General features: G+C 50.1%; 1 long non-coding RNA gene across 1 annotated transcript; it reads left to right on the top strand.

Moving 5' to 3' along the window:
- The first annotated feature begins 5,604 nt into the window (after positions 1–5,604).
- Positions 5,605–10,140, top strand: LOC114671861 (uncharacterized). Its single transcript, XR_003721990.2, has 2 exons — positions 5,605–5,730; positions 9,806–10,140. It is a non-coding gene; the product is annotated as an uncharacterized LOC114671861 (long non-coding RNA).
- The last annotated feature ends 13,662 nt before the right edge of the window (positions 10,141–23,802 follow it).

Genomic DNA, 23,802 nt, shown 5'->3' with positions numbered 1-23,802 from the left:
GTGTTTGTCTTTGGACAAATGGTGGAAAAATCTTGCATATTGGGCTTGCTTCTTTCTGATCACAAAGTCGAAAAGAATTTTTACTCTTGAGACTTGGGAGGTGGAAGTGGCAGGGCTTGTTCATTCTTGGTAGATAGTGGCTGACACAGTTTGCCTAGACCATGAGCCCTTTCCAGGTGACCTACTTGGCAACTGAAAATAAACCACCTGTATCTACTTCCTTAGCTTGATACACTGATCCATATCCTTTCCCTTTAAAGAAGGATCACTTTGGAGGGAGCAGTGCTAGAGCTTCGCAGGTGGTAGAAATCGGGACAGAAGCAGACCTGCGGTCTAGGGTTGAGGAGAGGGCCAAGTCAGCACCCTTGGCAGAGGGGCAGTTCTGCTAGCATGCTCTGAGCATAACGTGAACTTATGTGTAATTTTGCCTGTGGGAAGCACTAGGCGAACACAGAAGCACCGCAGTTGAACTGAGCTGCATAGGAACACGAGGCACACGTCCCTGTGTGGTGTACCCCCATCTGATTCCAGAGAACCGCGCGCCTCATCCCATGGTTGCCAGCTGAAGCCCTTCCATTGGCCATCCTGGCTTTGCCTCACACTCTGCTCTTTATTCTCCTCTTTCAACCTCATTTGTATTTTACCTCTCTAATTTTTTTTTTTTTTTCTTCTTTGAGACAGGAGTCTCACTCGCCCAGGCTGGAGTCCAGTGACGGGACCTTGGCTCACTGCAACCTCTACCTCCCGAGTTCAAGCAGTTCTCCTATCTCAGCCTCCCTGGTATCTGGGACTACAGGTGTGTGCCACCAAGCCTGGCTAATTTTTGGATTTTTAGTAGAGATGGGCTCTCACCATGTTAGCCAGGCTGGTGTCATACTCCTGACCTTAAGTGATCCGCCTGCCTCAGCCTCCCGAAGTGCTGGGATTATAGGCATGAACCTCGCGCCCAACCTCATCTTTTTTCATTTTCTCTGTCTTTTCTCTCACTTTGTCTTCTGTTCTCTTCCTCTTCACACAGGGTGGTAGGTGTGGGAGCTGGGTGGCCTGTGCAGTGGGTTTCTGCCTGCAAAGTGCAGGTCGAGGTAGACTGCTTTATTTCTTAACCATTGACATATATGAAACTGCTACCTTTTTATGTGTCACAAAGATTTTGAGTGTTGAACACCTAAACCCATTTTTCTATAGGCCTTGCAGTTTTTATTGGGTAGTTTTGTGTAGACACATGTTGTGAGACAGCAGCACTGAGTGTTCTGTGAACAGGAGAACCATACAATAGGAAAGTAGTGATGCTTTAATAGCTAATGTGGGCTTAGCCGTCACATAATTCACAGCGTGGTGACTGTGGGCTGAGTGTTAGTATGAGGTTTTTATTTAAAAATATATATATATATATGTGTGTGTGTGTGTATATATATGTAAAAGTTAAAAGAGTAAGCAACTATTTTGTATACCCTTTGCTGGTGTTTAACATCTGCTGTGTGTGCTTTCTGTTACTATATACAGTGTCACGATCATTTGAAAGTAGGATGTGCCGGGTGCGGTGGCTCACGCCTGTAATCCCAGCACTTTGGGAGGCCGAGACGGGTGGATCACGAGGTCAGGAGATCGAGACCATCCTGGCTAACACGGTGAAACCCTGTCTCTACTAAAAAATACAAAAAACTAGCCAGGCAAGGTGGCGGGTGCCTGTAGTCCCAGCTACTCGGGAGGCTGAGGCAGGAGAATGGCGTAAACCCGGGAGGCGGAGCTTGCAGTGAGCTGAGATCCGGCCACTGCACTCCAGCCTGGGCGACAGAGCAAGACTCCGTCTCAAAAAAAAAAAAAAAAAAAAAAAAGAAAGTAGGATGTAAGCATCATGGTATTTCACCCCTAAATAGTTGAGCAGGCTTTTTATAATACAGATGTTCTGTGTAGCCACAATACTGTGAGCACACAAGATAAATAACAATATCACAATATCTGATAATATAATATTAAAATTTCCAAAATGACTTTTATAGCCTCCCCAACCCAAGATTAATTAAGTATCATGTGTTTCATTTGTCTTTGGCCACTTTTTTTTTTTTTTTGAGACAGAGTGTTGCTGTCACCCAGGCTGGCGTGCATTGATGCAATCTCAGCTCACTGCAACCTCTGTCTCCCAGGTTCAAGCAATTCTGCCTCAGCCTCCCAAGTAGCTGGAATTATAGGTGCGTACCACCTCCCACCCCCACGCCCAGCTAATTTTTGTATTTTTAATAGAGATAGTGTTTCACCATGTTGGCCAGGCTGGTCTCAAATGCCTGACCTCAAGTGATCCACCTGTCTTGGCCTCCCAAACTGCCGGGATTACAGGCATGAGCCACTGTGCCCGGCTTTCTTTGGCCACTTTTCATCTAGAACAGTCGTCTGCCTTTTGTAACTTCACCTGTGCTTCATATAATGGAAGTAGAGGAGTGGTCTTCAAGCTTGGCTGCACTTGGGAAGCTTTGGCCTCTGCCCCCCGCCCCTCCGGACCGTTGAAACCTCTAGGGGCGAGCGAGTGTTCTGTGTACATGAACAAGCGTCAAATGTTGAATGTGATCAAAGGGAGACAAAATAGGCTAGAGAGGTAACAGTCTCCCTAGATCCGCTACTACTGATGTAAGTTGTCGTACCGTTGGTTTCTGCTGAGTTTGAGATTAGCCAATAATAGCCACCATTACTGGGCATCTGTGCCAGGCACCACACTTCATGCCTTCATCTAATTCTATAGCCCTGAGTATGTAGCTAGCGCCTCATCTACAAAATGAGGAGAAGGCATGAGAGGTTAAGTAATTTTCTTGCTCAGGGTCACACAGGAAGTGACAGCCAGGATACAGACCTAGCTCTAACATCTCCAGAGACAGCCAGCAGCGTGGCTTAAAACTTACGTTTTTAAAACTTTTTTATTTTCCCCCTAAAGCTTAATGTTTATAAATACTGCCAGATTCTTACCCCTGGGGGTAGTTGACTTGTTTGGAAGCTTGGATCATAGCTTGCTTCGTTTTTAATTTTTTAAAATTATTTTTATTTTTTGGCTGGTGATGCAGCCCTCAGGAAATCTTGAGAATATGTGTCCCATGAGCTTGCTTTTTAAAAATTTTATTTTTTGAGGTAGTCTCGCTGTTGCCCAGGCTGGAGTGTTGTGGTGCCATCAGATCTCACTGCAGCTTTGAACTCCTGGACTCAAGTGAACTCCCACGTCAGCCTCCCAAGTAGCTGGGACTAACCACAGGCATGCACCACCATTCCCATCTAATTTTTTGTGGAGATGGGGTCTCACTGCGTTGCCCAGTCTGGTCTCAGACTCCTGACCTCAAGTGATCCTCCCGCCTAGATCTCCCAAAGTATTGGAATTACAGATATAAGCCACTGTGCCTGGCCTAGGCTGTCTGGCTTGCTTGCTTTTTGTTTTCTCAGAGAGTCCAACTGTGTCACCCAGGCTGGATTGCAGTGGCACGGTAGCAGCTTACTGCAGCCTTGAACTCCCTGGGCTCAGGCCATCCTTCTGCCTCTGCTGGGACTACAGGTGCAAGCCACCACACCTGGATAATTTATTTATTGTATAGGTGGGCTTTCACCATGTTGCCCAGGCTGGTCTCAGAACTCCTGGCCTCAAGCGATCTTCCCACCTTGGCCTCCCAAAGCACTGGAATTATAGGCGTGAGCCACTGTGCCTGGCCTAGGCTTGCTTTCTGTGTTAAATTGTATGTGGTTTACACTTCTTACCCTCTAGTTCCATCTAATATAATAGCCAGTTGCTTGAACTTTATCTCTTTCACTAATTGTTTGAGTTCTGTTTCTGAGTATCTGGAATCATTTTTTTCTGGAGAACTTCCGAATATACACCACTCCCAGCACCACACTGTGTAATGAGGGGGTGGGGACAGGGGCCTCTTGAAATAACGTTTTCTAAAGGTATTTAATTTCAAGGTTACCAGTCTCTGAACCCACCATGATAGGACGGAAGTCTTCTCAAAGTGAAAGTAGCAATAAAATCTGAGAACTATGATTTCTAATGAATAAACTTGAAAACCTTTTAAAAATCAAGCAGTAACGTGTGGATGAAAGTCATCTTAATGCAAATGTACTATCCCTACAGGCCTCAGCGGGTACTTGATACGGCATCATTCAGATAGAGCCCCCAGGCTGTCCACTGTCACGGCTGCTTTAATAACCTCGGCGTTGACTGTGGCCCACAAATACACTAAAACATTTTTAAACAGACAATTTATAAATGACTTAACTGTATTACCCACTTTTTTTTTTTTTTTTTTTTGACACGGAGTCTCGCTCTGTCGCCCAGGCTGGCGTGCAATGGCTGGATCTCAGCTCACTGCATCCTCTGCCTCCTGGGTTCAAGCAATTCTCTGCCTCGGCCTCCTGAGTAGCTGGGATTACAGGCACCCACCACCACGCCCAGCTGATTTTTGTATTTTTAGTAGAGACAGGGTTTTATTATCTTGGTCACGCTGGTCTTGAACTCCTGAACTCATGATCCACCTGCCTTAGCCTCCCAAAGTGCTGAGATTACAGGCGTTAACCACCACACCTGGCCTAACCATACCTAAAAAAGGTAGGCTGAGTGTTTGAATATGTGGGCCGGGCGCGGTGGCTCACGTCTGTAATCCCAGCATTTTGGGAGGCCAAGGCGGGCAGATCACCTGAGGTCAGGAGTTTGAGACCAGCCTGGCCAACATAGCAAAACCCTATCTCTATTAAAAATATAAAATGTAGCCAGGCATGGTGGGGGCATGCCAGTAGTCCCAGCTGCTTGGGAGGCTGAGGCAGTAGAATTGCCTGAACTTGGGGGTGGAGGTTGTGGGGAGCTGAGATTGCACCATTGCACTCCATCCAGCCTGCCAACAAGAGCGAAACTCCGTCTCAAAAAAAAAAAAGCAAAAGTATAATGTGTAGATGTTTTTCAGTAAATGCATTTTGTCATATCTTAAAATTCTGCTGTGTATGAGAGTTTAGGATTATGTTCAGCCTCGAGGAATAGAGGCTACCATGCGGCTGAAACACTCTTGTGAGTGTAGCCAGTCCAGGACTGTTACGATAGACAGCTCTGCAGTCCTCCTGGTCCCAGGCTCCTGCTATCTTCTCCATATGGCTTCCACCAAGGTGGAATTACAGTTCCATCAGAATCTGAGGGTGGGACCCAAGCATCCTGTTTTTTTTTTAAGTTTTTAGGGATCCTAATGTGCAGTAACGTTTGAGAAGCACTGGTGAAGCGGTTCAAAATAAGGACTCTAGCTAGAGTCAAAGGCTGTGTGACTTTGGACAAGTTAATGAACCTTTTTCCTCATCTGTAAAAGGAGAATGAGTACCTACCTTGTGTGGTTACTGTGAAGATTACATAATACATGGAAAGTACTTAGACTGGTGTCTGAGACATAGCATTCAGTACATTTTCATGGTCTCCTGATTACGTTTCTGGAAATTACTAGAGTTTGTCAATGCCCTTCCTAAAATGCAGAGCCCAGGGCTAGACCCCATTCTGTTCCCTGGGACATAGGCATCCCCGGGGAAGGGACTGTGTCTGTGTTCCCAGTGCCCCAGCGGGCCCGGCTTCACCTCCAGCCATCATGTCTGTTCCACCAGTGGGAAGGAACAAGGGGAGAAGAGGATGGCCTCTGCCTTTGAAGACACTTTCAATTTCTACCTATAGCCAATGGCCACACTTTGAAAGAACACCAGCTGCTGGGAAATAGTCTCGATTTTAAGCAGGTATGTGCCCTGTTAAAATTCAGAGGTGATTTGCTGGACAAGATAGGGAGAATGGAAATGGAGGATAGCTGGGAGTCTTAGCCAAATTACAGATGAAAATAACTTTAAATGAATCACTTCAAAGGACCAAACAGTTCAGTTAAAAAGGAAAAAATTGCCAGTAGATGTTTTAGAACTTTCACTAGTCTAGAACTCAGTAGATGTAGAATTTACGTGGCATCAACATCAAGCCAATTGGTCTGTAATTCATCTCCTTTTTGAAAACCCTAATAATCTTTGCCCATCTCCAATCAGTGGTGCCTCTTTCCTCAGGAATTTATTTTTTATTTATTTATTTTTTTTTTTGAGACGGAGTCTCGCTCTGCCGCCCAGGCTGGAGTGCAGTGGCGCGATCTCGGCTCACTGCAAGCTCCGCCTCCCAGGTTCCTGCCATTCTCCTGCCTCAGCCTCCTGAGTAGCTGGGACCACAGGCGCCCGCCACCGCGCCCGGCTAATTTTTTGTATTTTTAGTAGAGACGGGGTTTCACTGTGGTCTCGATCTCCTGACCTTGTGATCCGCCCGCCTCGGCCTCCCAAAGTGCTGGGATTACAGGCTTGAGCCACCACGCCCGGCCTCCTCAGGAATTTAGACATTTAGTTCTTGTTGAGGACCCTCTGAAGAAATCTGCTTGGCCTCAGTGTCCAGAATAGGACTCTCAGACGTGCAAGCTCCGCCTCCTGGGTTTACGCCATTCTCCTGCCTCAGCCTCCTGAGTAGCTGGGACTACAGGTGCCCGCCACCGTGCCCGGCTAATTTTTTGTATTTTTTTTTAGTAGAGACGGGGTTTCACCGTGGTCTCGATCTCCTGACCTTGTGATCCGCCCGCCTCGGCCTCCCAAAGTGCTGGGATTACAGGCGTGAGCCACCGCGCCCGGCCTTTTTTTTTTTTTTTTTTTTTTTTTTTTTGAGACAGTCTCGCTCTGTTGCCAGGCTGGAAGTGCAATGGTGCAATCTCGGCGCACTGCAACCTCCGCCTCCCGGGTTCAAGCGATTCTCCTGACTCAGCCTCCCAAGTAGCTGGGAATACAGGTGTGTGCCACCACACCCGGCTAATTTTTGTATTTTTAGTAGAGACGGGGTTTCACCATGTTAGCCAGGATGGTCTTGATCTCCTGACCTTGTGATCTGCCCCCCTTGGCCTCCCAAAGTGCTGGGATTACAGGCGTGAACCACCGCGCCTTGCTGCACTTGTATTTTTGCTTCATTTCTAGATCCACTTTCTGTCCCTGCCCTTATTTGTGTGTTTTGGTTTTTTTTTTTTTTTTTCATTATATCTTTCTGTTTCTACTTTCTAAACATCTTGTGTCTGATATTTTTCTTGTCTAACTTGCTTCCCTCTTGGAACACAAGTGTTGTCTAGGTTAACACAAGTATCTGGCATACTTCCCATTCCCATATGCACGTGATTGTAGTTGCTGGGGCTGTGGTTCTACATCTGGAGGTCAGGATTCATTTGGAAAGTTTAGGTGATGGGAGAGGAAGAAAGTACTATTTTGGTATCCAGTTTCCTTTTGTTCCGATGTGTTCAATCTTCCCTTTCCATCAGGAGATATAGAAGTGGGCCAGGCGTGGTGCTCACACCTGTAATCCCAGCACTTTGGGAGGCCGAGGCAGGTGGATCACCTGAGGTCAGCAGTTCAAAACAAGCCTGGCCAACATGGTGAAACCCTGTCCCTACCAAAAATACAAAAATTAGCTGGGCTTGGTGGTGCACACCTGTAGTCCCAGCTACTGGGGAGACTGAGGCAGGAGAATCGCTTGAACCCGGGAGGCGGAGGTTACAGTGAGCCGAGATCATGCCACTGCACTCCAGCCTGGGCGACAGAGTGAGACTCCATCTCAAAAAAAAAAGAAGATACAGAAGTGGGAACTATGTGGGTGCAGGTTGGGGTGTTCCCAGGTGACTCCAGCGTGGTCAGCTGTGTGCATTTCTGTGTCCCAGGAGCTGCACCTCCGTTCTGTGGGCTGGGAAACTCCACCATGTCAGAGACCAGAGTTGGTTGAACTCAGTGTCTAACAAGCCTCCCAAGAGAAAGACACATTTAGCGTTCCAAGAAATACATGCCAGCAGGATGAGTCAGGCCTCGCTAGCCTGACCAGGGTCATCTCCGCTGAAAGCAAAACACACGGGAAGCCCACTCACAGGGTGTCGAGTGATCACGCAGGCAGGTGGGCATTCGCTTGGCTCTGTTTGTCTCACTGCCACCTTCTGAGCTCGTCAGCAAGCTCCTGGGCAGCCTGGTGTTTCGTTTTGTTTTTTGAGATGGAGTCTGGCTCTGTCGCCTAGGCTGGAGTGCAATGGCATGATCTTGGCTCACTGCAAGTTCTGACTCCCAGGTTCAAGCGATGCGCCTGCCTCGGCCTCCTGAGTAGCTGGGATTACAGGTGCCCGCCACCACGCCCAGCTCATGTTTATATTTTTGGTAGAGATGGGGTTTCACCATGTTGTCCAGGCTGGTCTCGAACTCCTGACCTCAGGTGATCCGCCTGCCTCAGCCTCCCAAAGTGCTGGGATTACAGGTGTGAGCCACGGCACCTGGCCCTTTTTTTTTTTTTTTCCTCTTAAAATGTTCTGTGCTTTTGGGGACTTGGGACTGTTCAGGGTGTGTGTGTATATTTCAGTTTGCGTTTCCCTATGCAGGATTGAACGCAATATTTAAACAAATGTAGTTTAATGCTGAAAGACGCTTTAGAGGGCATCACGTACAGATCTTTCATTTATCAGTGATGCTCAGAGCCCAGCATTTATTCCAAGTCACACAGCTCTTCCCTGGTCTAAAACTTTGGTCTTTTGGGATCCAGTGCATTTTCCATTTCACTGTGTAATTTCTTGACAAAGTTTTTGGAGAAATCTTTAGAATTGATCATACACATGCTGTAAAGCCTTAAAACCACTCCCAACTACCCTAAGAACACCCCGGGCGAGGAGTGTATTTGTTTGGTCATAATGAGGTGCTGTAACAAAGTACCAGAAACTGAGTGGCTTAAACAACAGAAATTTATTGTCTCACATTTTTGGAGGCTGGAAGTCCTAGAGCAAGGTGTGAGCAGGGCTGGCCCCTTCTGAGGGCAGTGAGGGAGAAGGTTCTAGGACTCTGTCCCAGCTTCTCGTGGTTGCTGGCATGTGAGCTGCGTCACCGCAGTCCCTGCCTTTGTGTTCCCTGCATACACATCTTGCCCACAATTCCTTTTAATAAGGGCACCAGTCACATTGCATTAGGGACCACACTCCTTCATTATGACTTGGTCTTAACTGTATCTGTAAAGCCCTGTCTTCAAATACGGTCACATTCCGAGATACTGGGGATTAGGCCTTCAGCACATGAATTTTAGAGGGATACAATTCAATCTAGAGCAAGGGGAGATCTGCAGATAACTCAATTTAAGAGATGAATTTTCAAAATCAGTGTCTGGAGGCCGCTGTCCCAGTGGAGTCCTGAAAGACTCCCAGCCCATCCAGGGTGCTCTATCCTGCAGCTTCTGTGGTGAGCAGCAGGGGGCAGGGCTGTGCCACCCACGAGGAGTCAGCCTGCCGGTGGCTGCTGGAAGGATTTTACAGCTCCTGACAACTGACAGTTCAGTGTGGGTCCAGATGGGCACCATCATCCCCTCAGAGCCTTGGTTTGCATCAAGTCCTATGAATGAAAGGGAGGAAGCGGGTCAGACGGGCACTGCCGGTGCGGGTGTGTGTAGCAGTGCACCGGTGGGAAGAGGAGGCCAGGGGTTTGTCCCTTTGGACAACTGGGAGAGTCACAGGCTCCAGGTGATGACTAAGAATGTGTTTGCCGAGGAGACAGATGGACAGATGGACATAACTAGACAGCAGCTTGGATGAGCTGCCTTTTCCCTCGTCGCCCTCCTGCTCCTGGAGGCCAGTCCAGTGTTCCGCCTAGGAAGGTGGGTTGGTCACTCCAGAATGAGCCAGGACTGCCAGGCCACTCGGAGGACCCAGCTGCCTCATGTTCCAATGCTCCTGTTATGACTCCTCCACTTCTTATGACAACTCATGATTGCTTCCTGTATTTCTGTGCCTAGGAAAGAAGATGTGATGAGGTGATAATCAGCAAGGACTTACTGAAGGCCTTAGGATTTCCGAAGGAATTATAAAGCAGCTGGGGAGGTGACCCGGCCTGGACAGAATTGCACAGCCCGGCATCGAGAACCGGCAAAGCCTCGGTCCTGTGTAGCAGGGACAGAGCAGGACTGGGTGAGCCGTGACTCTGTTCCTGAGACCAACCGTCTCGAACGTAGTTACACCAGCGGCCTGCTGGTTCATCGCCCAGAATGTTCTGGATACTCCTTTGGATCTTGCCTTCATATGCTTTTGTTTTCTACAGTATGAATTAAGAGATTAAAAGGTAATGCACTTATGCATTTCTTTCTTTTTTTTTTTTTTTGAGACGGACTTTCACTCCATCGCCCAGGCTGGAGTGCAGTAGCACAATCTCGGCTCACTGCAACCTTCACCTACCAGACTCAAGCAACTCTCATGCCTCAGCCCCCCGCCAGTAGCTGGGACTGCAGGTGCACGCCACAAGGCCCGGCTAATTTTTGTATTTTTAGTACAGACATTTCACCATGTTGGCCAGACTGGTCTTGAACTCCTGACCTCAGGTGATCCACCCACCTCAGCCTCCCAAAGTGCTTGGGATTACAGGCATGAGCCACTGCACCTGGCTTAACTTATGCATGTCTTCTACACATAAAAATATAAAGAAAAATTACATAATCTGTACAACCCAGAGCATCAGTGTATTTTTCTCCACTTGTATTTGTACGTAACGTTTTTTCTGGCTGGGCACATTGGCTCACACCTGTAATCTCAGCACTCCTTAGTATTCTCTACTAAAAATACAAAAATAAGCTGGGCGTGGTGGTGCATGTCTGTAATCCCAGCTACTTGGGAGGCTGAGGCATGAGAATCGCTTGAACCTGGGAGGCAGAGATTGTAGTGAGCCGAGATCGCACCATTGCACTCCAGCCTGGGCAACAGAGCAAGACTCCATCTCAAAAAAAAACCCAAAAAACTAAAAAAACCATTTTTTCTCCTTCCTTGCATTTTTATCCAAATATTTGTGCGCGTAGTTTGAAAAGTCATGGCCGGGCACTATGGCTTATGCCTGTAATTGCAGTACTTTGGAAGGCCGGGGCAGGTGGATCACTTGAGGTCAGGAGTTCGAGACCAGCCTGGTCAACACGGTGAAACCCGTCTCTACTAAAACTAGAAAAAATTAGCTGGGCGTGGTGGTGGGCACCTGTAACCCCAGCTACTCCGGAGGCTTGAACCAGGGAGGCGGAGGTTGCAGTGAGCCAAGATGGCACCATTGCACTCCCTCTGCCTGGGCAACAGAGTGAGACTCCGTCTCAAAAAAAAAAAAAAAATCAAATCGTTCTTAAAGTTTGTTATGAAAACTCCTCCCACCATTTCCCCTCCCTGGGACAGCCTGTTTCACCTCCCCCAGCATTTTATACTGATATTTACCTCCAGGTCTCTAAATAATGTGCTTATACCGCCCCTCCTTGCTTTTTCATTTTAGGCATTATATGAAGACCCTTTCTTCCCACCCCGCCCCTCGCAATGACTTAGCTCTGCCTTCCCCTCCCCACCCCCTTATCCCTTCTTTCTCCCAGAGTTCTTAATTACACTGACTTAGTTACAGCATTAATTAGCATTTACAGTATTATGAGCATGGAAATATCACAGGCAAGACACTACACTATTTTCTAGCACTACTTTTTGTTTTCCTAGAGCCGGTACTTGGTTTTTCATTTGTTTAGCTTGTTGTGGTTGTGTGTGTGTGTTTCTTTTTTTTGTTTTTGAGATGGAGTCTCACTCTCCCAGGGTTGTGTGTGTGTGAGTGAGATGGAGTCTCACTCTGTCTCCCAGGGTTCTGTGTGTGTGTGTGTGATGAAGTCACTCTGTCTCCCAGGGTTCTGTGTGTGTGTGTGTGTGTATGAGATGGGGTCTCACTCTCCCAGGGTTCTCTGTGTGTGTGTGTGTGTGTGTGTGTGTGTATGTTTGAGATGGCGTCTCACTCTCCCAGGTTTGTGTGTGTGTGTGTATATGTGTGTGTGTGATGAAGTCACTCTGTCTCCCAGGGTTCTCTCTGTGTGTGTGTGTGTGTGTGTGTGTGTGTGTGTATGTTTGAGATGGCGTCTCACTCTCCCAGGTTTGGGTGTGTGTGTGTGTGTGTGTGTGTGTGTGTGTAATGGAGTCTCACTCTGTCTCCCAGGGTTCTCTGTGTGTGTGTGTATGTGTGTGTGTGTGTGATGAAGTCACTCTGTCTCCCAGGGTTCTGTGTGTGTGTGTGTGTGTGTATGTTTGAGATGGGGTCTCACTCTCCCAGGGTTCTCTCTGTGTGTGTGTGTGTGTGTGTGTGTGTGTGTGTATGGTATCATAGGCGAGAGCCACTGGGCCGAACAATATTCTACTGTGTAGATTACCATATTTTGTCCATTCATTCATTGCTGGGCATTTGGGTCGTTTTCCACTTTGTGGCTATTATGAATAATGCCGTTGATGAACACTCATGTACACACTTTTGTAAAGACATATGTTTATAATTCTCTTGGGTATAAGTAGGAGTGGGATTGCTGGGTCATATGGTTATTACTGGTGGAAGGTATCAGTTACCGGCAAATCCGTATGGGTCTGCAGCAACCTCAGTTCTTGCCTCCCCGGAAGAAATAATTCGACTGAGGTCAAAAAAAGAGATCAAGGCAAATTTTCAGAGCAGGAATGGAAGTTTATTTTAAAAGTCTTTAGAACAGGAAAGAAAGTAAAGTAAGCTTCGAAGAGGCCCAAGCCGGCAACTCAAAGAACAAGTGTGATGTTTAACCTGGATCCGAGGACTTTATAGGCTCGCCCACTTCTGGTGCCTTGTGCCCCTTTCCCATGATTCTTCCCACAGGTGGCTTCCCACATGCGCAGTGCCCTCCTTACCCTTGGGAAGTGAGCACGTGCAGTGTGTTTAGGAAGCTGTGCGCGTGCCCATCTGAGGCTTTCTTCCCTTTTCTGGTGGGGGGCCCCCAGGAGGTCCATCATTTTGTCTCTTAATGCATATGTCTTGGAAGTTGCTTCTCCCTGGCACCTGCTTTTAATTAATACATTAGTGCAGTAGGTGTGGACCGTCAGGAAATGGGCTCTCGCTGGGGCCAGCTGCCAATTTATCACTGTTAGAGAGGCAATGCACTAACTGCCGAACCACCACCCGACATTCCTACTGGGTTGGGGGAGAGTCCTCTCTGCCTGGCTCACGCCTGTCTGACTACCTGTAACATGGTTACTGGATGTTTAACTTTTTTTTTTTTGTGAGACGGAGTCTCGCTCTGTCGCCCAGGCTGGAGTGCAGTGGCCGGATCTCAGCTCACTGCAAGCTCCGCCTCCCAGGTTCACGCCATTCTCCTGCCTCAGCCTCCGGAGTAGCTGGGACTACAGGCACCGCCACCTCGCCCAGCTAGATTTTTGTATTTTTTAGTAGAGGCGGGGTTTCACCGTGTCAGCCAGGATGGTCTCGATCTCCTGACCGCGTGATCCACCCGTCTCGGCCTCCCAAAGTGCTGGGATTACAGGCTTGAGCCACCGCGCCTGGCCCACCCAGTTAATTTTTATATTTTTAGTAGAGACAGGGTTTCACCATGTTGGCCAGGATGGTCTCGATCTCCTGACCTCATGATCTGCCCACCTCGGCCTCCCAAAGTGCTGGGATTACAGGTATGAGCCACTGCGCCCGGCCTGTGCTTTTTTGTGTTCTAAGAAAACTTCATCCAGTTCAAGATATAAATATTTTCTCCTATGTTTTTCTTCTATATATTGTATAATTTCAGATTTTACATTTAGGTCTTTGATCTGTTCCAGTTAGTTAATTTTTATATATGGTGTGAGGTAAGGGTCTTGGATAACATTTAGGATGTTTCCAACATTATTTCTTATTTCGTACGAGGCAGAATGGGAGTCTCACTCCCCTATTTTTTTTCTCCCTCACCTTATTCCATATACCTTATAGGAAATGTGTTTTTGTTTTTTTTTGTTTTTTAAGAGTAAAAAGACAGAAAGATTTGCTAATATGGGGGTAGCCAGTATACTCTTTTTTTACTCAATAGTGTCATGTTGCTTTCCCTACATGACTTTTTTTAATTTTTTAGATAGAGTCTTGTTCTGTCACCCAGGCTGGAGTGCAGTGGCATGATCTCGTCTCACTGCAACCTCCGCCTCCCTGGCTCAAGCAGTTCTCCTGCCTCAGCCTCCCAAGTAACAGGATTAAAGACATGTGCCACCACTCTCAGCTGATTTTCATATTCTTAAAAGAGATGGTTTTGCCATGTCGGCCAGGCTAGTCTTGAACTCCTGGCCTCACGTGATCCACCTGCCTTGGCCTCCCAAAGTGCTGTGAATACAGGAGTGAGCCGCCATGCTTGATCAATATTATCTGACTTTTATTTTTTATTTTTATTTAGTTTTTCCAATCTGGATGGTATACAAGGGATATCTCAGTTATAATTTTGATTTCTGTAATTACTAGGGAGTTAAACATTTCTTGTCATACTTGTTAACCATTGGGATTTCCCTTACATGAATTGCTTATTATAACTATAATCCTTTTTTTTTTTTTCTCTTAGAGACGGAGTATCACTCCGTTGCCCAGGCTGGAGTGCAGTGGCCCCATCTTGGCTTGCTGCAACCTCCGCCTCCCGGGTTCAAGCAGATCTCCTGCCTCAGCCTCCAGAGTAGCTGGGAGGGACTACAGGGACCTGCCACCATGCCCAGTTAATTTTTTGTTTTTATTTTTTGTATTTTTGGTAGAGACGGGGTTTCACCATGTTGGCCAGGCTGGTCTCGAACTCCTGACCTCTGGTGTTCTACCCGCCTTGGCCTCCCAAAGTGCTGGGATTACAAGCATAAGCCACTGCGTCCGGTCGACTATAACCATTTTTATGTTGATATTTTTCCTATAGTTCCCCTGATTTTCTTCTTAATTTGTAAAAATTCCTTGTATATGCCAAAATATAATTTCATAATAGTTTATTTTATTTATGAAATTATAAATAGGGTCCACAGGAGTGGAGTGAACAGCGTACACACCACTAACTGTCTGAAGGTTGAGGAGGCACTGAGGACCTAGGTGGTGGTGGGGTGGCCACCACCATTTAATAGACTGAAAATTAGGATGGAAGTTGGGGGTGTGGTGGAACAGGGCCACAGGGAGTGGGTTGTCAACAGTCGAAAAGTAGGCAGAGCCCTTCGGATGTGGCCGACTGGCTGTCATGCAGCTGCGGTGCCTGGAGAACTCGAGATCTTCTCCGTCAGCATGGCAGAGGATGAGCAAGTGGGAAAATCACACAGGGCTTTTTATTGCGGAGTCTGGAGGTGGTGTTTCATTGGCTGGAGTAAGTCACATGGCTCTGCCAAGTGTGAGAGGTCTGAGTAGGACAAGACTCTGCGTCTGGTAGGGAGGAGATTGAGACCAGTGACCACCAGTCATATTCACCGCAGGATGTCTGCTGCCGTCCCCTGGGGGCAGGCCTGGCCTTGCAGCCCACCCGGCACCCACCTCGGGAGGGGAGAAACTGCAGGGCTCTGGGAGCGCTGCCACCAGGGAGCGGCTGCTGGGATGAGCCAGGAAGGAGGAAGGGAGGGGGGAGAGGGGCTTGGGTCCCGTGATGCTGCCTGAGGAGGGCCGGTGGACACTGCCTGGGGCTCCCTGCCAGGCCCTATTGGCTAACAGTATGCTTTTGTTTTCAGTAAGGAACCTCCTCTCCTGCCTTTCATTCTGAGTGCATTGCAAAGGGCTCAGGGAGGGGCAACTCCACATAGGAACTGTGATGGGTTATGGGCAACGCATTACTGTCTTCTCCCATCTTTTCTGTGTGTTCCAAATTTCCTAGTGTGGAGGAATTTCTGGGATAATTAGGGAGAATAACAAATGTGTGATAAATGCGTGCAGGGTGATGTGGTAGATGAGGCTCCTGCCCAGAGTGAGGGCTCCTTCCCCTGACATGGGCATCTCCAGGGCCTCCCTGCCCGTCCCATGGGCATCCTTATTCCTGGCTCACACCGGTGGGGTCACCTCCCCAGGGTTCCCACTTGGTAGCTGAGGAAAGTGGGGCTCAGCTGGCTTGTGGGCCCTGCCTGAGGCCACACGGTGTGCCGGTGGTGAAGCGGGCTTGGAGCTTCCGGATGCTGGGCTGGCCGTCTCACTCCTTCCCCTCTGCATTGGTGCTGGCCTAGGCTGAGGCTGCCCAGGAGACCACATTAGACACATCTGAAACCCTCTGTCTCTTCAGGAGAGCAGACTCAGATGTAAATTCCTTCAGCCCCCAAGGAGCTAAAAATAAGAGGCCTGTGCCCCTAGAACAACCCAGGAAAGGCCATGTGAAAACCCAGCAGCTGGGGGCGGAGACCAGGGGCGCGGGGGCCCAGCAGTGTTGGAGGGGTGGAAACAGGATGTGAGCAGAGAGGGGGCTGTGAGAAGCAAGGTGACACCCAGCAGAGGCGGCCACCTGGTACAGCGAGTTCTGAGCCACGGAAAAAGATCCTGGGCTGCGTGGGCGCCCTTACATCCTGCTCCGAGACAGGCCTCCCCCGTTCGGCCTGGCCCTTGGCCAGGGCAGAATCTGGCCCCTGCACTGGGATGGTGGGCAAGAGGAGGACAGGATATTGCCTTTCAGAGAGATGGGGATTAAACCGTAATAAGGGCTCCCAGCTCCCCCAGGGAGGCCTGGTACCTACCCAAGGCCACCAATGGAGACACAGGGCAAACAGCTCACCGGCTGTCCGTCAGCCAACACTGCGGGCCAGGCCTGAGCCAGGTGCGGGGAACGTGAGCCTGCCAAGGCCCACTCCCTGGCTTCAGGGAGGCACCAGTGTTGGGTGGGTGCCTTGATGAGGCCTGTGAAGGCCAGAGGCGAGCCCAGGTTTTGGGAGGCTCTGGGAGAAGCCCTTGATTCAGCCTGGGGATCTGGGAAGCCTTCCTGGAGGAAGTGAGGCCTGAGGGGCCTCAAGGATGGGCAGGGGAGGGGTGGGTGAAGCCATTCCGGGCAGATCGGCCAGCACAGGGTGCAGAGGGAATCCCCAGCCTGAGTGGTGTGATCAATGTCACCGGGGCCTTTGTGCCCCCCTAGCCTGAGCCCGCCCCTCTTGGCCTGCTCAGGGCTTTTCCTGAGACCCCTCCTCTCTGAAGTCCGCAGCCTCCCTGCTGGCCCATCGTTCTCCTTCCTTGTCAGGTCCATGGCTCCCCCACACCTTCAGCCAGCCTTGGGGTTCTCCTTCACAGTCCAGACCACAGTCAAATCCCGCGTAGTGGCAGCCTTGTCCCCCCGCTTCCCCAGCAGCCCCAATTGAGGGGTGCCCTGAGGCTTACTGAGTCACCATCTCCTTCTGGTGGTTCAACGCTTTTTCCTTGATTTGTAATCGGACTTTTTCTCTTAGAGCTTTTCATACACATTTATGTTCATGTAGAACGTAGGCCAGGTGCGGTGGCTCATGCCTGCAATCCCAGCACTTTGGGAGGCCGAGACAGATTGCTTGAGCCCAGGAGACCAGCCTGGGCAACACGGTGAAACCCCATCTCTACCAAAAATATAAAAAATTAGCCGGGTGTGGTCACGTACGCCTGTGGTCCCAGTTACCCAGGAGGTTGAGGTGGGAGGATGGCTTTTGTATGGGAGGTTGAGGCTGCAGTGGGCTGTGATCAACCACTGCACTCTAGCCTGGGTGACAGAGTTGCCTAAAAAAGAAAAAAAAAAACAAAAACAAAACTGAAATGAAACAAACCAAAAAACAAACAAGAATGTAGAGCTTTCTCTTTTTTGTTTTTATTGAAATGGGATCATACTACACGAACTTATTTGGCAACTCACTTTTCTTCACTTTATCTAGGAGCTTGTTCTGGATCAGCGTGTGTAGATTTACCTCATCATTTGTTTTTACAGATACTTGATAGAAGAGTAAAAATTTTGTATTCCATTTTTCCTCCCGATACAGACAATGCTGCCTCGAAAATCTTTGGACAAGTTTCTTTACCCAGAAGAGAGGTTGCAGGGTTGAAGAGCATGTGCTTTAAACATTTGGATAGGTTCTGTCAAATTGCTTTCTTTAAAAAAATGTTAGCAACTTACACTCCCACCAGAAAGGCACAAGTTCACTCATTCTCCACCCTCCCCAGTTCTTGAATGTTTGCCAGCCTGACGGGTGGATCATCGCGCTGCCTTGTTTTAGTGGGTAGAGCATGGCTTTTGTGGATTACTGGAGATTTGCGTTTCTTGGTCGGTGAATTCTGTGTTGCTATTCTTTGCCCCTTTTCCTGTTGTGTTGTTTGACTTTTTCTTATTTGTTTTTGGACGCCTTGCATCTTTACTCACTTTCTTCACATTCTCTGTCCTCTTTTCCTGCTGGGCTTTTCTCCATAACCACCATCTGACGTACGATGTGTTTATTTCTTTGTTGCTTGTCCTCCCCACCCCATTAGAATGTGAGAACCAAGAGGGCAGGGGTTTTGTCACTTGTCTATGTGAAGGTTTCCAGCACTTGAGACAACACCTGGTGCCTAATAGGCACCCTCCAATTAACTGTTGGATGAATGACTGAATGAATGAATGATATTTTGCCTGTCACTTGCTTTCAAATATTCTCTTTCTTTTTGTTTTTTGAGATGGAGGTTTGCTTTTGTTGCCCAGGCTGGAGTGCAATGGCTCAGTCTCGACTCACTGCAACCTCTGCCTCCTGGGTTCAAGCAATTCTCCTGCCTCAACCTCCCAAATAACTGGGATTACAGGCACGCGCCACCACGTCTGGCTAATTTTTGTATTTTTAAGAAGAGACGGGGTTTCGCCACATTGGTCAGGCTGTTCTCGAACTCCTGACCTCAGGCAAGCCACCCATCTTGGCCTCCCAAAGTACTGGGATTACAGGCGTGAGCCACCATGCCCAGCCTGTTTCTAAATATTTCCTCCATCTTTGTCACTCACCCTTTACTTTTGTTTGAGGTGAGTTTGAGCATACAGAAACTTAAAAAAATTTTTAAGTTTATTTTGTTTTTTTTCTCTCCAACTTTTTTTTTTTTTTTTCCTGAGACGGAGTCTCGCGCTGTCGCCCAGGCTGGAGTGCAGTGGCCGGATCTCAGCTCACTGCAAGCTCCGCCTCCCGGGTTTACGCCATTCTCCTGCCTCAGCCTCCCGAGTAGCTGGGACTACAGGCGCCACTACCTCGCCCGGCTAGTTTTTTGTATTTTTTAGTAGAGACGGGGTTTCACCGTGTTAGCCAGGATGGTCTCGATCTCCTGACCTCGTGATCCGCCCGTCTCGGCCTCCCAAAGTGCTGGGATTACAGGCGTGAGCCACCGCGCCCGGCCCATGATCTCCTTTTCTATGGCTGTGTAGTCTTCCGTGGTATATTTGCACCACATTTTCTTTATCCAGTCCACCGCTGATGAGCATTTAGGTTGATTCCTCCTCCTTGCTATCGTACATAGTGCTGCAGTGAGCATTTGCGTGCATGTGTCTTTGTGGTAGAATGACTTATGTTCCTTTGGGTGCGTACCCAGTAACGAATTGCTGGGTCAAATGATAGTTCCGCTTTAAGTTCTTGGAGAAATCTCCAAACTGCTTTCTACAGTGGCTGAACTAATTCACATTCCCACTGGCAGCACAGAAGTGTTCTCTTTTCTCTGCAACCTCTTCAGAATCTGTTATTTTTTGCCTTTTTAATAGTAGCCATTCTGACTGGTGTGAATTGTTATCTCATTGTGGTTTTGATTTGCCTTTCTCTAATAATTAGTGATACTGACCATTTTATTAATATGCTTGTTGGCCACATGCATGTCTTCTTTTGAGAAGTGTCTGTTCATGGCCTTTGCCCATTTTTATTATTTTTATTTTATTTTTTTTTTTTTCTGAGACAGAGTCTTGCTCTGTCACCCAGGCTAGAGTGCAGTGGTGAGGTCTCGGCTCACTGCAACCTCTGCCTCCTGGGTTGAAGTGATTCTCCTGCCTCACCCTCGCAAGTAGCTAGCTGGGGCTACAGGCGCGAGCCACCATACCTGGCTAATTTTTGTATTTTTAGTTGAGACAGGGTTTCACATGTTGGCCAGGCTGGTCTCTTGAACTCCCGTCCTCAAGTGACCTGCCTGCCTTGGCCTCCAAAAGTGCTGGGATTACAGGCATGAGCCATTGCACCCAGCCCTTTACCCATTTTTTAAACTGGGGTTGTTTTGTGCTTGTTAAGTTCCTTATAGATTCTGGATATTAGAACTTTGTTGGATGCATAGTTTGCAAATATTTTCTCTTGTTCTGTAAGTTGTCTGTTTACTCTGTTGATAGTTTCTTTTGCTGTGCAGAAGCTGTTTAGTTTAATTAGGTCCCATTTGTCAATTTTTGGTTTTGTTACAATTGCTTTTGGAGTCTCTGCCAGGGCTTGTGTCCAGAATGGTATCTCCTGGGTTTTCTTCTAGGGTTTTTATAGTTTTTATATGCCTGGGAGCTCTGGGGAAGAGAGCCTGCATACCAGCCTGAGCTCCTAGTCCCCACTTAAACCCGGGCCACTGTCCTGTCAGCCAAATTGAACTGCTGCCGACATACCTGGGTGCCACTGAGAGGTTTCCAGCAGAGCAATTTAGAAACTTAGAAAGTTCATTCCGGATGCTACAGGAGGAGGGGCGAGGCTGGAACCAGAATGGAGGTGGGGTCTGTCAACCCCCTCCAGCCAAAAACCACGAGGAACACAGCTGCAGTTGAACAAATCGGGCATATTTGCAGCGAGGGCAAACACACAGTGCCAGCAACCGTGGGCGTCTGGGCAGGAGGCGTGAGAGAGCACCTGTGCCACAGGCTGGGCTGTCCTGTGACTCGCCTCAATGTGTTGTGGAGAATTGGACTCCAACTCTTGACAGAAGAGCGTCAAAATGTTGTAGTCATTTTTGCACTATGTCCCAAGGCCATTCCTCTTTTTTGGGCTGGGGGAACAAGAAGAGGGAAGACGTTGTCAGAGCCTGGGACAGCTAGGGCTGTGCAGAGGGGCCGAGTTATGGGAGCGGGAGTCCCAGAGGGACCCAGCCCAGCCCACACCTTGGTGTCAGGACAGAGGGGGAGCAGGGGTGGAAGTCCCCAAGACTCTTTCCGCGCTTCGCCTCCTGGTGCCTTCTGGCTGAGGAGTCAGGAAGCAGAGAGCAACAGACCCACCTGACTGTCCATGCGTGGCAGCCTGTGGGCCCAGAGCAGGGAGGAGAACGGGTCTGGGAAGGGGAAGGGGAAGGGGAAGGGGAAGGGGAAGGGGAAGGGGACAGAGAGTAGCAGGGAGGAGAACGGGTCTGGGAAGGGGAAGGGGAAGGGGAAGGGGAAGGGGACAGAGAGTAGCAGGGAGGAGAACCGGTCTGGGAAGGGGAAGGGGAAGGGGACAGAGAGTAGCAGGGAGGAGAACGGGTCTGGGAAGGGGAAGGGGAAGGGGAAGGGGACAGAGAGTAGCAGGGAGGAGAACGGGTCTGGGAAGGGGAAGGGGAAGGGGAAGGGGACAGAGAGTAGCAGGGAGGAGAACCGGTCTGGGAAGGGGAAGGGGAAGGGGACAGAGAGTAGCAGGGAGGAGAACGGGTCTGGGAAGGGGAAGGAGAAGGGGAAGGGGACAGAGAGTAACCAGCAAAGCCACTGCATTCCCAGAGCCCAGAGCGGTGCCTGGCACGTAAGGGCTGCCCCACAAACACATGTTGAATCTCACGGAGGTCTTGGTTCTGGGCAGCACCCCTCTGTGTGTGATCCTTCTGGGGAAATTCCAGGGTGGAGGAGAAGTTTATTGAAGGGGCAAGAAGGGGCTGGGGCCAAAAACAGTGACCAGCCCCCTCTCGTGACCTAGCTGCTGGCTCTCTCACGACTCTTCTTGCCCCTGACGTGACTGGGCCGTCCTAGTGCAGCCTCTCTGGACCTCACTGGCCAGGGTTTGAGGGCCTCCTGCCCAGCTAGGACAAGAAGGGGCTGTGCAGGCGGCCAGGCCCCCTGGGTCCACCTTGGACTCCTGGATCCCCCGTGCCCTGAGCCACTCAGCAAGCCTTGCCCGAGCACTGCTGGGCAGCAGGCCCCGAGGCGATCCTCTCGGGAGCAGTGGCCGCCGCACACCAGCATGGATTTCTTCCGTCCCAGCACCTGCTGGGAGCCGATCACGGAGCTACAGAAAGGGCCGCTGATCAGGAAAAGAAAGGTTCTCTTAGCATAAGCAGCCCGGAGATGCCCAAGGAAGGGGCCCAGCTAGGTGGGGCAGGGGGTCGCTGTCTGGGACGCTGCCCCTGAATTGACAACCGCGGGGCCTCTACCCTCCCTGACTGCCCTTTCTTGCCCCACAGGATCCAAAGTTGGGGAGTCAAGGGCCAAGAGGCTGAGAAGTACCAGAGGAGGGTCCTGGGGAAGGCTTTGTCCTCGGCTGTGAGAGGAGCTTACACGTGGGCAGAGGGGCCAGGAAGAGCCGTATGCCTGGGGAGGGGCCACGGGGCAGAACAAAGGCTTCTTCTGGGGTCTCCCTATAGGTGGGGGCTCCCCCTGTCCTGGGAGGCCAGCCCACTTGCCTGCACTCATGAGTCTGTTGTTCCTACATTATTTTAATTATTTACATATGGCAGACCCTTCACAGCTTCCAAAATACCTTCCCGGATGGTGGCTCACTCAGTTCCCACAACAGTAGGGTGAGGTGGCGCTGCCCGGACCCCTTCCCCAGCGAAGCAGCGGGGGCAGAGCGACATGATTCAGCACTGCCGCCGCCCACACAGAGGGGCTCCCCCTCCTCGCACGCCATGAGGGAAGGCATGTGCGCCCTGCTGCTGGCGTGTTAGCAGTTTCAATTTCCTTTGACTGACTGGGACTGTGGGGCCTCCTCCCCGCTGGGGCCTGTCACCGTCCCAGCCCTGGACCCAGCAGGGGACTTCCTCCACCCAGGGAGGGGTGCAGGGAGAGCCGCACTTGGCTTCAGCTCAGGGCTTCTGGGCTGCCGGATGCTGCCTGACCCTATGGTTCCCAACCCATGTGGCCACGTGCTCACCCATTTTCTACTCTGTGCCAGGGCCAAGAAGTCTGTAAGCCCCTCCTCCTTCCTCTGCTACCGACCTGTCCCCAGTCCCCAGGGGCTCCTTGGGGAGGTGGGAGATGACTGAGGATGGGCCCAGTGGTTCTTCTGTGACCTGTTCCTCCTGCCCTGTGGGAACCGTGGCTGTGCATTGGTTCTGTCCACAGCCGTACTCGCCCAGTGTGGCTCTGGCAGGGGCCACCCCCGTGTTCGGATATGGGGGCCTTCCTGGGGGGATCGTGGCTGACCTGGGGACAGGCAGGCTCTGCTGAGGAGGGGAAGGCAGCGCGGCTCTGGGCAGCCTGTACAGGACACGTCTTCTGCCCCTCCAGCCTCTTGCTTGGGATTCACCCAGAGTGACTCACTTTCCCTCTCCAGGCCTCGGTTTCCATATCTGTAAAGAAGGGCTGACGACAATCCCTGGGGTGAGGACGGAGGGAGACATCCAAGAGGGTGGAGTGTGCGTGGAGGCAGCTGCATGACAGCAAGTCCCTGAGGGCTTCACGATGCTGCAGGCCACCCGAGAGGGAGCCACCCGCTCTGCCAGGGTGATGGGGAAGCTTCACGGAGGAGGCAGCACTGGTGCTGGCCCCTGGGAGGCGGGCACGAGGGCGTTCTGAGTCCATGAGGAGGGCACTGCACACAGAGTGGCTGCAGTGAGCAAGGTGGTTTGGGGGCCGGGGGCCGGTGGGAAGAACTGAGCTGGGCTTTGCTGAAGAACATGAACCAGGTAAGGGGAAGAAAGGATGGGGCCTTGACTCCCTACCGAAGGGTGTGGATGCATCCCCGAGGCAACTCCAGGGAGCCGGGACTCAGTGAGATTTCCCTCAGGGAAGAAGACTTGGGCTGTGTGGGAGGGATGGGCAGACAGGGCTGGGAGAGGCAGAGGTGCCAGGACCTGGGGGGTGGCTGTTGTCATAGTCTGGTTAGGAGACAACAGGGCCTGGTTGATTCTGAAACCGGCTGGTTGGTTTGGGAAACCTCTGCCGCAACCTCA

Source organism: Macaca mulatta, chromosome 13, assembly GCF_049350105.2.
Source record: "Macaca mulatta isolate MMU2019108-1 chromosome 13, T2T-MMU8v2.0, whole genome shotgun sequence".
NCBI classification, from domain to species: domain Eukaryota; kingdom Metazoa; phylum Chordata; class Mammalia; order Primates; family Cercopithecidae; genus Macaca; species Macaca mulatta.
The sequence above is the reverse complement of the archived record's forward strand: the minus strand, read 5'-3'. Positions and strand labels throughout refer to the sequence as shown.